This window comes from Schistocerca piceifrons, chromosome 9 (genome assembly GCF_021461385.2).
Source record: "Schistocerca piceifrons isolate TAMUIC-IGC-003096 chromosome 9, iqSchPice1.1, whole genome shotgun sequence".
Classification (NCBI taxonomy): domain Eukaryota; kingdom Metazoa; phylum Arthropoda; class Insecta; order Orthoptera; family Acrididae; genus Schistocerca; species Schistocerca piceifrons.
The window spans coordinates 177,201,026-177,212,973 of record NC_060146.1 but is presented as its reverse complement, the minus strand read 5'-3'; the positions used below and the strand labels follow the sequence as shown (position 1 = coordinate 177,212,973).

Genomic DNA, 11,948 nt, shown 5'->3' with positions numbered 1-11,948 from the left:
GAAATAAATATAACTAAATTGTGCGTATGTCCATATTCCAGTGTAACCCATTCATATTTCGTAAAACTAAAGGAAAGCAAAAAAATGCTTCAAATGGCTCTGAGCACTATGGGACTTAACATCTGAGGTCATCAGTCCCCTAGACTTAGAACTACTTAAACCTAACTAACCTAAGGACATCACACACATCCATGCCCGAGGCAGGAGTCGAACCTGCGACCATAGCAGCAGCGCGGCTCCAGACAAGCTCCTAGAACCGCTTGGCCATAAAAGGAAAACATTTATGTATATAATCGTTAATCTTTTGAGGCCAATTCACACAGGCCTTCATGTCACGTCACCTCTCGTCAAAACATTCTGCAATGCATTTCAAATGGCGGCATCCACAGTGACCGTCTTGTCCCGTCACATTACGTCACGGCACCGTCAAGGTTTCTCGGGAAGAAAGTTTTGAAAGCTGACGTCATCCACCCTTGCTCATCACGTGATGGTCATGCTCATTTCTCCACGATACACTGCCATTCGGACATCTCCGTTATTCGTTTCGTTGTGACTTTCGTGGTTAATATCAGATGTTTGTTGTTCGTTATTTATTATAAATTGTTTGGTTTTGCTATTTCTTTTGTTAATGTTTATAATAAATGACGAAATATTAATTGAAGCATTGGTGCAGTAGTCTGAATTGGACGACATGAGCGTACTAAATCACTTTGCCCATTACTACATCTATAAATTGGTTTTTCTGCATAGCGGTACAGTATTTAATATTTTACAATGAAAGCGATTTTAGTGCGGCTGCAAACTGAAGTGAAAAAAGAACTGCGGGTAGAATCAAATTGACTATAATCCGTTCATCATAAGAATAAACCTGATGTAAACATTGCACTATGCATTCTTCCGCGTTTGTGGGAACCTCATTGGATTTCCGTTTCACGTGGGACTGCAGCCAAGCTCTCTCAAGTATTTTTTTTTCCTTTAATGAGTTTCGATTCCCCCTAAAGGGGGCGGGCTGGCAGTAGCTTATTACGCCGCTCTTCAGCCTACAGAATTTGTGTTAAAAAGATGAAGATAATAAAAAAATAATAACAGATGGTGATAAAATCGGTGACAAAGGTAAAATGGCAGAAAATTCAGGAGCTTAGAACATAAAACACAGGGTGGATGATGCTAATAAAATACACAGGAAGGAGAAAAATAATAGACAGACAATTAAAAAACATGGCGACAGTCTGGGTTCTGTTCGCGAGAGATATAAAAAGCACTCCCAGCGACAGCATGATTTCTGTTCGCAACACTGTGGAAAGACGCACAACACTGAACATTCACTTAAACACTGCACTAAAAAGTTGGCACAAATATGACATACCCCACCCAAGAGCAGGTGGGCGGAAACTGGTCAGATGACAGGGGAAAGGGGGGGGGGGGGTGAAAGAGAGGAAAATTGAAGGGGGAGGGGGGAAAGGAGCCAATGGAAGATGAGGATCCACAAGAGGGGTGGGGGGTGCTGAGCAGACGTGCCAGGGAGTGGGGAAGGCAGAGGAGGGGAGTACAAAAGGACTCGGGGGGGGGGGGGGAGAAAGGAGATAGGGAGAGGATAGGCGGGGAGAAAACACAGGATGGAAGGGGGGGAGGAAGAGGGAGCCCAGGGAAAGGACGGAGGAAAGGAGGGGGGTGCGGATCAGAGTTGATAGGAGGGACAAATGGAGGGAGAGAGGGCATCATCCGGGAGGGGGACTCTCTCGAGTACTGTCAAGTACGATAATAAGGGTTCGTTTTGTGCTGTGCGTTAGGCGCACATCGAATTAGCGATTGCTCAAACTCTTACAGGAATCGGTAGATTGACTGCCGCGAGTAACGAGTATAGTGAGCAGGGGCATTACAAGTGAAGTGTGTCGACAGTAAATTGGAAATGTGCATCTCACGGGGAGCGTGGCAGAGGTAAGTCCCTGCAATTGCACTATCCTCTGTGAGCTCGATGGTTCGGGCGGATAGAGCGTCTGCCATGTAAGCAGGAGATCCAGGGTTCGAGTCCCGGTCGGGGCAAACATTTTCAACTGTCCCCGTTGATATTTATCAGCGCCTGTAAGCTAATGGTCTGGATTTCATTGTAATTTCATCCTTCAAACAATAGTTGCAGGGTGTTTGCTTTCAGACGTGTAACACCATGGTTGCCAATGGTCAACTGTCCGATGAAGCAGTAAACAAGATTCAACTGAAAAGACCGCCTGTTCCACTCAGTGGACGTCCACATGCGATACTGGCGAGCAGTTTACAGCAGTCGTCGCCCTCCAGTAGCAGTCAGTATGGGTGCATCGACCAAGTGAGAGTTGGCAATACTCTCTTAGGATGTAAAGGTTGGCTACAGCGCGCATACACAAGCTCTGGAATCTAAGATGTTGTTGTCGCGCCTCGCAGTGCACGGATTAACTGGTAGTAGAGATGGGCAAACTGAAACACGTAACTGTTTCGAAACAAATGAAACAGTACAATGTAATGTTTCGATACGCTGTTTCGAAACAGTGAAACAGTTTTTTGTTTTGTAATCTAATAAACCTACACATTTTATCATCTTGAATGTGTACTGTATAAGTATGTCCATATAAACACAAATGAGGTTCGAGAGCGCTAATCATATCGCAGAAAGTATGAAACTATCACTTAGGTGTCTTGGCAGTTTCGTATTTCCTGCAGCTAATGCGCTGCTTTCGTGTCGTGTGACTCATACTTTTCAATTGGCTGAGGACAGCCATAGCTGAAGACAGAAGAACCACCACGAACGGAACTGGAGGTGGGAGCAAACATCAGAAACCACGGATATGCTACTGGGATTCCCACATTCTGTTAGTATGGGTAATATACCCATCCTGCTAATTTCCATGCACACAAAGGGAATCATTGTGGATAATAGGCACAGTGACTATAGACTCTCAAATAACGCCAAATAATTCGAATAAATAACAAAATATAACAGAAAAAAATTTTGTCTTTCAAGGTGTTCGAACCGTTACTATAAATTCACCATGCTTCCCAGCCCTTCCCGTTCACCATTACACTGTCAGTGATATGTCAAACATATTGCTTGCAGTTATACCTACATCAAATTAATGTATATGTGTAATAACTGTCACTCTACGCCTTTTTTTATTCAAAATGTTGTAGGGTTGCTTGCGTTTCTTAATATGATTACTGTACATGAACAGAGAAGCGTATGTTATAAAAAGTGTAATTTAATTGAATGATTTTCACATTTATTATTTTGAATGTGAATAGTATGCGTTGTTTTATTGTTTGGTTAGTGTTTATAAAGCAAATGTTACGCCATTTTGCCGGCCGAAGTGGCCGTGCGGTTAAAGGCGCTGCAGTCTGGAACCGCAAGACCGCTACGGTCGCAGGTTCGAATCCTGCCTCGGGCATGGATGTTTGTGATGTCCTTAGGTTAGTTAGGTTTAACTAGTTCTAAGTTCTAGGGGACTAATGACCTCAGCAGTTGAGTCCCATAGTGCTCAGAGCCATTTGAACCATTTTTTGTTACGCCATTTCGGAATAGGACAGTCAGCTAGAAACGAAGCTTTATTTTCGGATATCTTAAGCTTCATGTTCTTGCTTGTCAAAAAGATTTCGACACTCTTGAAAGTGTTTCATGAAGTGGTATGTTGTGTTTCAGTACCTGTGCCGAGCCCGAATCTCGTCCGACACAGAGCGGAATGAAACATCACTGTTTCGATACAATTAGTCCGTTCCAAGCACAGGTGGACTGAAACAGCCTTATTTTGAAACAACGATACAGTTTCTGTGTCTGGCTCGAGATCGAATCTGGTCCGGTTGTCCGAGACAGGGTCGGATTGAAACACCACTGTTTCGAAACAGTGAACCACAGCCGTTCCGAAACACTTAAACAGTTCCACGTACCGATACACTGTATCGAAACATAGAAACAGTGGCCAAGTCTTAACTAGTAGCAATTTGGAGGCCAGTGTAGGAGCCCGCCTGCTGTGGAGCGCACGTGTGTTGGGCGAGGTGTCGTCGCCGAGCTGCCGTACTGCCGTGTCCGCCAGCAGCGACACAGGATTTGGTATTGAGTTGATATTTTTTATAATTTGCAGCGCGCTCATTAATTTAAAGAAAAGGGTTTGTGTATGTGCGTAGCAGCAGACGGTAATTTTGATAATGATAGGAGTTGAATTCTTAAGGGGAAACCATTGTTAGATTAAGTATTGATTTTTGTCACTGATTTCGGTTGTAATTGTCAGGGAATTGTTTCACTATGTATTCAATTGAGAAGTATTTCAGTCTGTCTCAAGAGTTTGATTAATCTGTAATATTGCTTTAATGCCACTGGAGGCAGATTTACAAACGATGCGATTGTTCAAATAGCTTCTAGCGTTTTGTTAATTGAATGAGAAAGAATCACTTTCAGAATATAGTTTTTTGTTTGGCTTATCATTTATCGAGTTTAGATTTGAGCAAACCCTTTCTCTTGAATTATATGTAGTTGTAGTAAGCAGCAGTAGCCGCAGCAACAGCAGAAGCCGCCATACAGAACATGCATTGCACTCAGCATGAATAATAGGTTTTTTTATGTCTTTGTTAAATAATGTAATGCAGCAGATCAAACAGTGGCAGCAGAAAGACCAAGTAAGTTATTTGTTGCGCACAGGACAAAAAAAAAAAAATAAAGTTTTGGCGATCTCTGTAATAGTAAAGTTAACAAGAGTACAAGCACGAGATTTTCAGTAGAAAACACGAGATAAGAACATACAAGGTGCATTCAAGTTCTAAGGCCTCCGATTTTTTTTTCTCCGGACTGGAAAGAGATAGAAACATGCGCATTGTTTTAAAATGAGGCCGCGTTCATTGTCAATACGTCCCAGAGATCGCAGCACCGTACGGCAGATGGAATTTTACCGCCAGCGGCGAGAATGAGAACTGTTTTAAATACTTAAAATGGCGACGTTTTCCTTACTTGAACAGCGTGCAATCATTCGTTTTCTGAATTTGCGTGGTGTGAAACCAATTGAAATTCATCGACAGTTGAAGGAGACATGTGGTGATGGTGTTATGGATGTGTTGAAAATGCGTTCGTGGGTGCGACAGTTTAATGAAGACAGAAGGTCGTGTGATAACAAACCGAAACAACCTCGGGCTCGCCCAAGCCGGTCTGACGACATGATCGAGAAAGTGGAGAGAATTGTTTTGGGGGATCGCCAAATGACTGTTGAACAGATCGCCTCCAGAGTTGGCATTTCTGTGGGTTCTGTGTACACAATCCTGCATGACGACCGGAAAATGCGAAAAGTGTCATCCAGGTGTGTGCCACGAATGCTGATGGACGACCACATGGCTGCTCGTGTGGCATGTTGCCAAGCAATGTTGACACGCAACGACAGCACGAATGGGACTTTCTTTTCGTCGGTTGTGACAATGGATGAGACGTGGATGCCATTTTTCAATCCAGAAACAAAGCGCCAGTCAGCTCAATGGAAGCACACAGATTCACTGCTACCAAAAAAATTTCGGGTAACCGCCAGTGCTGAAAAAATGATGGTGTCCATGTTCTGGGACAGCGAGGGCGTAATCCTTACCCATTGCGTTCCAAAGGGCACTACGGTAACAGGTGCATCCTACGAAAATGTTTTGAAGAACAAATTCCTTCCTGCACTGCAACAAAATCGTCCGGGAAGGGCTGCGTGTGTGCTGTTTCACCAAGACAACGCACCTGCACATCTAGCTAACGTTACGCAACAGTTTCTTCGTGATAACAACTTTGAAGTGATTCCTCATGCTCCCTACTCACCTGACCTGGCTCCAAGTGACTTTTGGCTTTTTCCAACAATGAAAGACACTCTCCGTGGTCGCACATTCACCAGCCGTGCTGCTATTGCCTCAGCGATTTTCCAGTGGTCAAAACAGACTCCTAAAGAAGCTCGCGCCGCTGCCATGGAATCATGGCGTCAGTGTTGTGAAAAATGTTTAAGTCTGCAGGGCGATTACGTCGAGAAGTAACGCCAGTTTCATCGATTTCGGGTGAGTAGTTAATTAGAAAAAAAATCGGAGGCCTTAGAACTTGAATGCACCTCGTAGAGCTCGCGACTTTCACAGGCGCCTGCTGCGGAAGTCCATACGTAGCAACGTCCGCTGAACAGTCGTTCAGGGGTCAGTTCTGGTAGCCCTTGGCTGATCTGGACGGTCAGTTGCTCAACAGCTGCACGTCAATTCTGCCGTATACATCTCTGCAGCTGTCGTTCATCTGTGTCATCTACGGACCATGCCACATCACAGTTGCCCCGGTGTCGGTTTTGGATATCGCCATGTTGGCATGCACGGTATAGTCTAACCACGGCAGCTCGTGAACATCACACACTTAGCCGTTTCGGAAGTGTTTCCACACTTGGCCCGAAAGCCAATGATGATGCCCTTTTGCACGTTAGTTAAACTGCTCCATTTCCGCATTACGACAACGACCGCCATGATTTCCGCGTCCCTCTGCTATGCTTTATACACCCTCCACTGCCAGTGCTGCCACCTGCTGTCTGTGACAGATTATTGCAGACTTATCGAAACTAGGCGGTGGTCACAGTAATGTCACAGAGTACAGCTACAGTGGTCAGACATTAAGCCCGTCCTTAAACGTTGGGTTGGGTTGGGTTATTTGGGGCGGTAGACCAAACTGCGAGGTCATCGGTCTCATCGGATTAGGGAAGGATGGGGAAGGACGTCGGCCGCGCCCTTTCGAAGTAACCAAACCCGGCATTTGCCTGAAGCGATTTAGGGAAATCACGGAGAACCTAAATCAGGATGGATGGCCGGACGCGGGATTGAACCGTTGTCCTCCCGAATGCGGGTCCAGTGTGCTAACCACTGCGCCACCTCGCTCGGTCGCGTCCTTAAACGTAAATATAGATATGCAAAGAAACAATACATGCAGGCGCAAACTTAGTCTCCATCAACCAAAACGAGACACTGGCGGCGTGCTATCGCCTATCAAGGACATGTAGGTATAGCACAATTAAAGAGACCTAGAAACGAAGGATTTTCCGTAATATAGGAAATATATTTTATCATTACTGATGACGTATGTGCAGGAAGCCACTGATTACTATGTAGCAAAGCAACTAAAACTGGACATGTTCCAATGGATGATTTTCCACACCGGATTTCTGCTACGAGTTGAGGAGCTGGAAAGGCCCCCTCGTTCGATCAATTCTTGAGTCTGATTGTCAGTCGCCGGCCGGAGTGGCCGTGCGGTTCTAGACGCTACAGTCTGGAACCGCGAGACCGCTACGGTCGCAGGTTCGAATCCTGCCTCGGGCATGGATGTGTGTGATGTCCTTAGGTTGGTTAAGTGTAAGTAGTTCTAAGTTCTAGGGGACTGATGACCTCAGATGTTAAGTCCCATAGTGCTCAGAGCCATCTGAACCATTTTGATTGTCAGTCTGGGATCCTTACCAACACACTTGCGTGCCCAATATTTGAGTAATATTCGTCAGTCTTGACCCTTATCAAGACCCACATATAATCAATTCTAGACTATTGCCTATTAGTCTTGATTCCTTACCAACACACCTGTACGCCCGATTCCTGAGTATTAGCCATCGGTCTCGACCCTTAATAACCTTAAAAAAGCACTCCGCCTTCAGGCCACGAGTGGCCTACCGGGACCATCCGACCACCGTGTCATCCTCAAGGGAGGATTCGGATAGGAGGGGCGTGGGGTCAGCACACCGCTCTCCCGGTCGTTATGATGGTATTCTTGACCGAAGCCGCTACTATTCGGTCGAGTAGCTCCTCAGTTGGCATCACGAGGCTGAGTGCACCCCAAAAAACGGCAACAGCGCATGGCGGCCTGGATGGTCACCCACCCAAGTGCCGACCACGCCCGACAGCGCTTAACTTCGGTGATCTCCCGGGAACCGGTGTATCCACTGCGGCAAGGCTGTTGCCTTAATACCCTTACGTGACAAATTCTTAAATATTGGTTTTCAATCTGGGATCCTTCCAAACGAAGTTGCATGTCAAATTCCTGTGTTTATACAACAGTCTGAACACTCATCCACAATTTACAGGATCGATTCTTTAATATTATTTATCAGTCTCGCATCCTAGCTAACACCCTTTCTCGATCAATGTTTCAATATTATTCGTCAGCCTGGGTGTGGTATCAACGTTCGATATTACACTTGTTAGGGGTTGAAAATATCGACCGCGGTACGTAATAGATATAGCTGGTCCCGCGAGTCGCGACTAGCGCCGCTCCGCGGCTTGTGACAAGTATCTAGCGAGCTCTCGTCCACTCTTGCTCGGGACGTCAAGTAGTAAAGTAGCAAGGCCTTCAGCTGATAGGGAGCAACCTCTAACAAGGCGCTTAGTCAAGTATGGGAAAAGTAATGCCTCTCTAGATATGTTTGTAATTATATGTATGCAGCATATGAAGAAGGCTGTAACGCAAGTACAATATACAGGATGGTCCATTGATCGTGACCGGGCCAAATATCTCACGAAATAAGCATCAAACGAAAAAACTAAAAAGAACGAAACTTGTCTAGCTTGAAGGGGGAAACCAGATGGCGCTATGGTTGAACCACTAGATGGCGCTGCCATAGGTAAAACGGATATCAACTGTTTTTTTTAAATAGGAACCCCCATTTTTATTACGTATTCGTGTAGTTCACAAAAAAATATGAATGTTTTAGTTGGACCACTTTTTTCGCTTTGTGATAAATGGCGCTGTAATAGTCACAAACATATGGCTCACAATTTTAGACCAACAGTTTGCAACAGGTAGGTTTTTTAAATTGAAATACAGAACGTAGGTACGTTTGAACATATTATTCCCGTTGTTCCAATGTGATTTATATACCTTTGTGAACTTACCATTTCTGAGAACGCATGCTGTTACAGAGTGATTACCTGTAAATACCACATTAATGCAATAAATGCTCAAAAAGATGTCCGTCAACCTCAGTGCATTTGACAATACATGTAACGACATTCCTCTCAACAGCAAGTAGTTCGTCTTCCGTAATGTTCGCACATGCATTAACAATGCGCTGACGCATGTTGTCAGGCGTTGTCGGTGGATCACGATAGCAAATATCCTTCAACTTTCCCCACAGAAAGAAATCCGGGGACGTTAGATCCGGAGAACCCGCGGTATGGTGCTTCGATGACCAATCCACCTGTCATGAAATATGTTATTCAATACCGCTTCAACCGCACGCGAGCTATGTACCGTACATCCATCATGTTTGAAGTACATCGCCATTCTGGCATGCAGTGAAACATCTTTAAGTAACATCGGTAGAACATTACGTAGCAAATCAGCATACATTGCACCATTTAGATTGCCATCGATAAAATGGGGCCAATTATCCTTCCTCCCATAATGCCGTACTATACATTAACCCGCCAAGTTCGCTTATGTTCCACTTGTCGAAGCCATCGTGGATTTTCTGTTGCCCGATAGTGCATATTATGCCGGTTTACGTTACTGCTGTTGGTGAATGACGCTTCGTCGCTAAATAGAACGCGTGCAGAAAATCTGTCATCGTCCCGTAATTTCTCTTGTGCCCAGTGGCAGAACTATACACGGCGTTCAAAGTCGTCGCCATGCAATTCCTGGTGCATAGAAATATGGTACTGGTGCAATCGATGTTGATGTAGCATTCTTAACACCGACATTTTTGAGATTCCCGTTTCTCGCGCAATTTGTCTGCTACTGATGTGCGGATTAGCCGCGACAGCAGCTAAAACACCTACTTGGGCATCACCATTTGTTGCAGGTCGTGGTTGATGTTTCACATGTGGCTGAACACTTCCTCTTTCCTTAAATAACTAAGTATCCGGCGAAGGGTCTGGACACTTGGATGATGTCGTCCAGGATACCGAGCAGCATACATAGCACACGCCCGTTGGGCATTTTGATCACAACAGCCATACATCAACACAATATCGACCTTTTCCGCAATTGGTAAACGGTCCATTTTAACACGGGTAATGTATCACGAAGTAAATACCGTCCGCACTGGCGGAATGTTACGTGATACCACGCACTTATACGTTTGTAACTATTACAGCGGCACCTATCACAAAGCGAAAAAAGTGGTCCAACTAAAACATTCACATTTCTTTATGTACTACACGAATATGTAATAAAAAATGGGGGATTCTATTTTAAAAAACGCAGTTGACATCAGTTTGACCTGTGGCAGCGCCATCTAGCGGGCCAACCATAGCGCCATGTGGTTTCCCCCTTCAAGCTAGACGAGTTTGTTCTTTGTAGTTTTTTCGTTTGATGCTTATTTCGTGAGTTATTTGGCCCGGTCACCATCAATGTACCACCCCGTATATAATTTTTTACCAACGACTACTGATTATTTCAGTCGTTGCAGATACAAACTGTTGTGTACATAGTTCCGCGTAGTCAGCGCATACACAATTTTCCCAATAGAGCGCGCCCCGCTAAACACAACAGCGCAATGGCAGCGTTCGTCCGTTTCCGCACTACGAGATGGCGCTGTCTTAGAGACGGACCAAATTCTGCTTCCGCCGATCCGCGTATTAATATGTAACGCAGCCAATGAGATGGCTGCTAACGTAGAACCTTTTCTCCTCGCGGATCACAATCGCACTGTGATACCTGAACGCTCGAGGTATTATAACGAGTGTACAGACCTCCGATTAGTCAGTCTGCATTAGTCTGTAGTCAAGTTTCAGTCTGCGCCTACTAAGATTACCATATTCCTGTACATCGCCATGAAGAGAAATGTATAGACACTTTGTCAAGTATCAGAGATATGTGAGAATAAGATTAACGTACCAAGACCAAAGGAACTTCAGATTGTCAATTGTAAATAGCATCCAGAGCCAAGTTAAGTTCTTTTATGCTTGTTATTATTTTAATAAATGTGTGTGAAAATTAATCAAGTTCTGTTTAAAGTTGGTCTGCTATTCTAAGCGTGCAAGTGGCATTTCTATCGTCTGACCTAACGGCAGAAGATAAACACGCCACGATAAGACCACGAGACGTATCGCTGATACTAGGCTACTTCGTTAGAACGACAAGTCAAATAATCTGATGGTGTGTGTACCGAAGGTCTTACAGTACGCACACCACACAAACTATGCAGCCAGATCCTTACCGATTTCACTGCCAAACCTGCAATATATGTTTCTATTTAGCATTGGCCACCTGTCATCATAACAACTGACAACGATAATCATAACACTGGGACCCTTATCAACATTCTTACACGAACAAAGTCAAATGGCTCTGAGTACTATGGGGCTTAACATCTGAGGTCATCAGTCCCCTAGAATGTAGAACTACTTAAACCTAACTAACCTAAGGACATCACACACATCCATGCCCGAGGCAGGTTTCGAACCTGCGACTGTAGCGGTCACGCGGCTCCAGACTGTAGCGCCTAGAACCGCTCGGCCACACAGGCCGGCTATATTAACAAATCTTGAGTATTGTCCGCCAGTCTGGAATCCTTACACTTGCACGACCAACTGCTTGCACGGGTTCGCAGGAGAGCTTCTGTAAAGTTTGGAAGGTAGGAGACGAGGTACTGGCAGAAGTAAAGCTGTGAGTACCGGGCGTGAGTCGTGCTTCGGTAGCTCAGATGGTAGAGCACTTGCCCGCGAAAGGCAAAGGTCCCGAGTTCGAGTCTCGGTCGGGCACACAGTTTTAATCTGCCAGGAAGTTTCAACTGCTCAGTGTTCGTCGGAGTCGGTACTTTACCAAGTTGAATGAACGAAAGAGACATAAAATACTCAAAGAGGAACTGAAAACGTATCACGGTTTTCCAAGGCACTGAGAGAGTGTGAAGGTGATGCTCAACAAACTGCATTTGGAGGCATTACATGAGAAACGACGTACATCTGGGATAGCTTCAGTCTCAAAATTCTAAGATACCACGATTTAAGGCGAGTCAAGAGAATATTCT

General features: G+C 44.9%; 1 pseudogene; it reads right to left on the bottom strand.

Moving 5' to 3' along the window:
* Positions 1-7,823: 7,823 nt before the first annotated feature.
* Positions 7,824-7,941, bottom strand: LOC124717592 (annotated as a pseudogene).
* Positions 7,942-11,948: the final 4,007 nt, after the last annotated feature.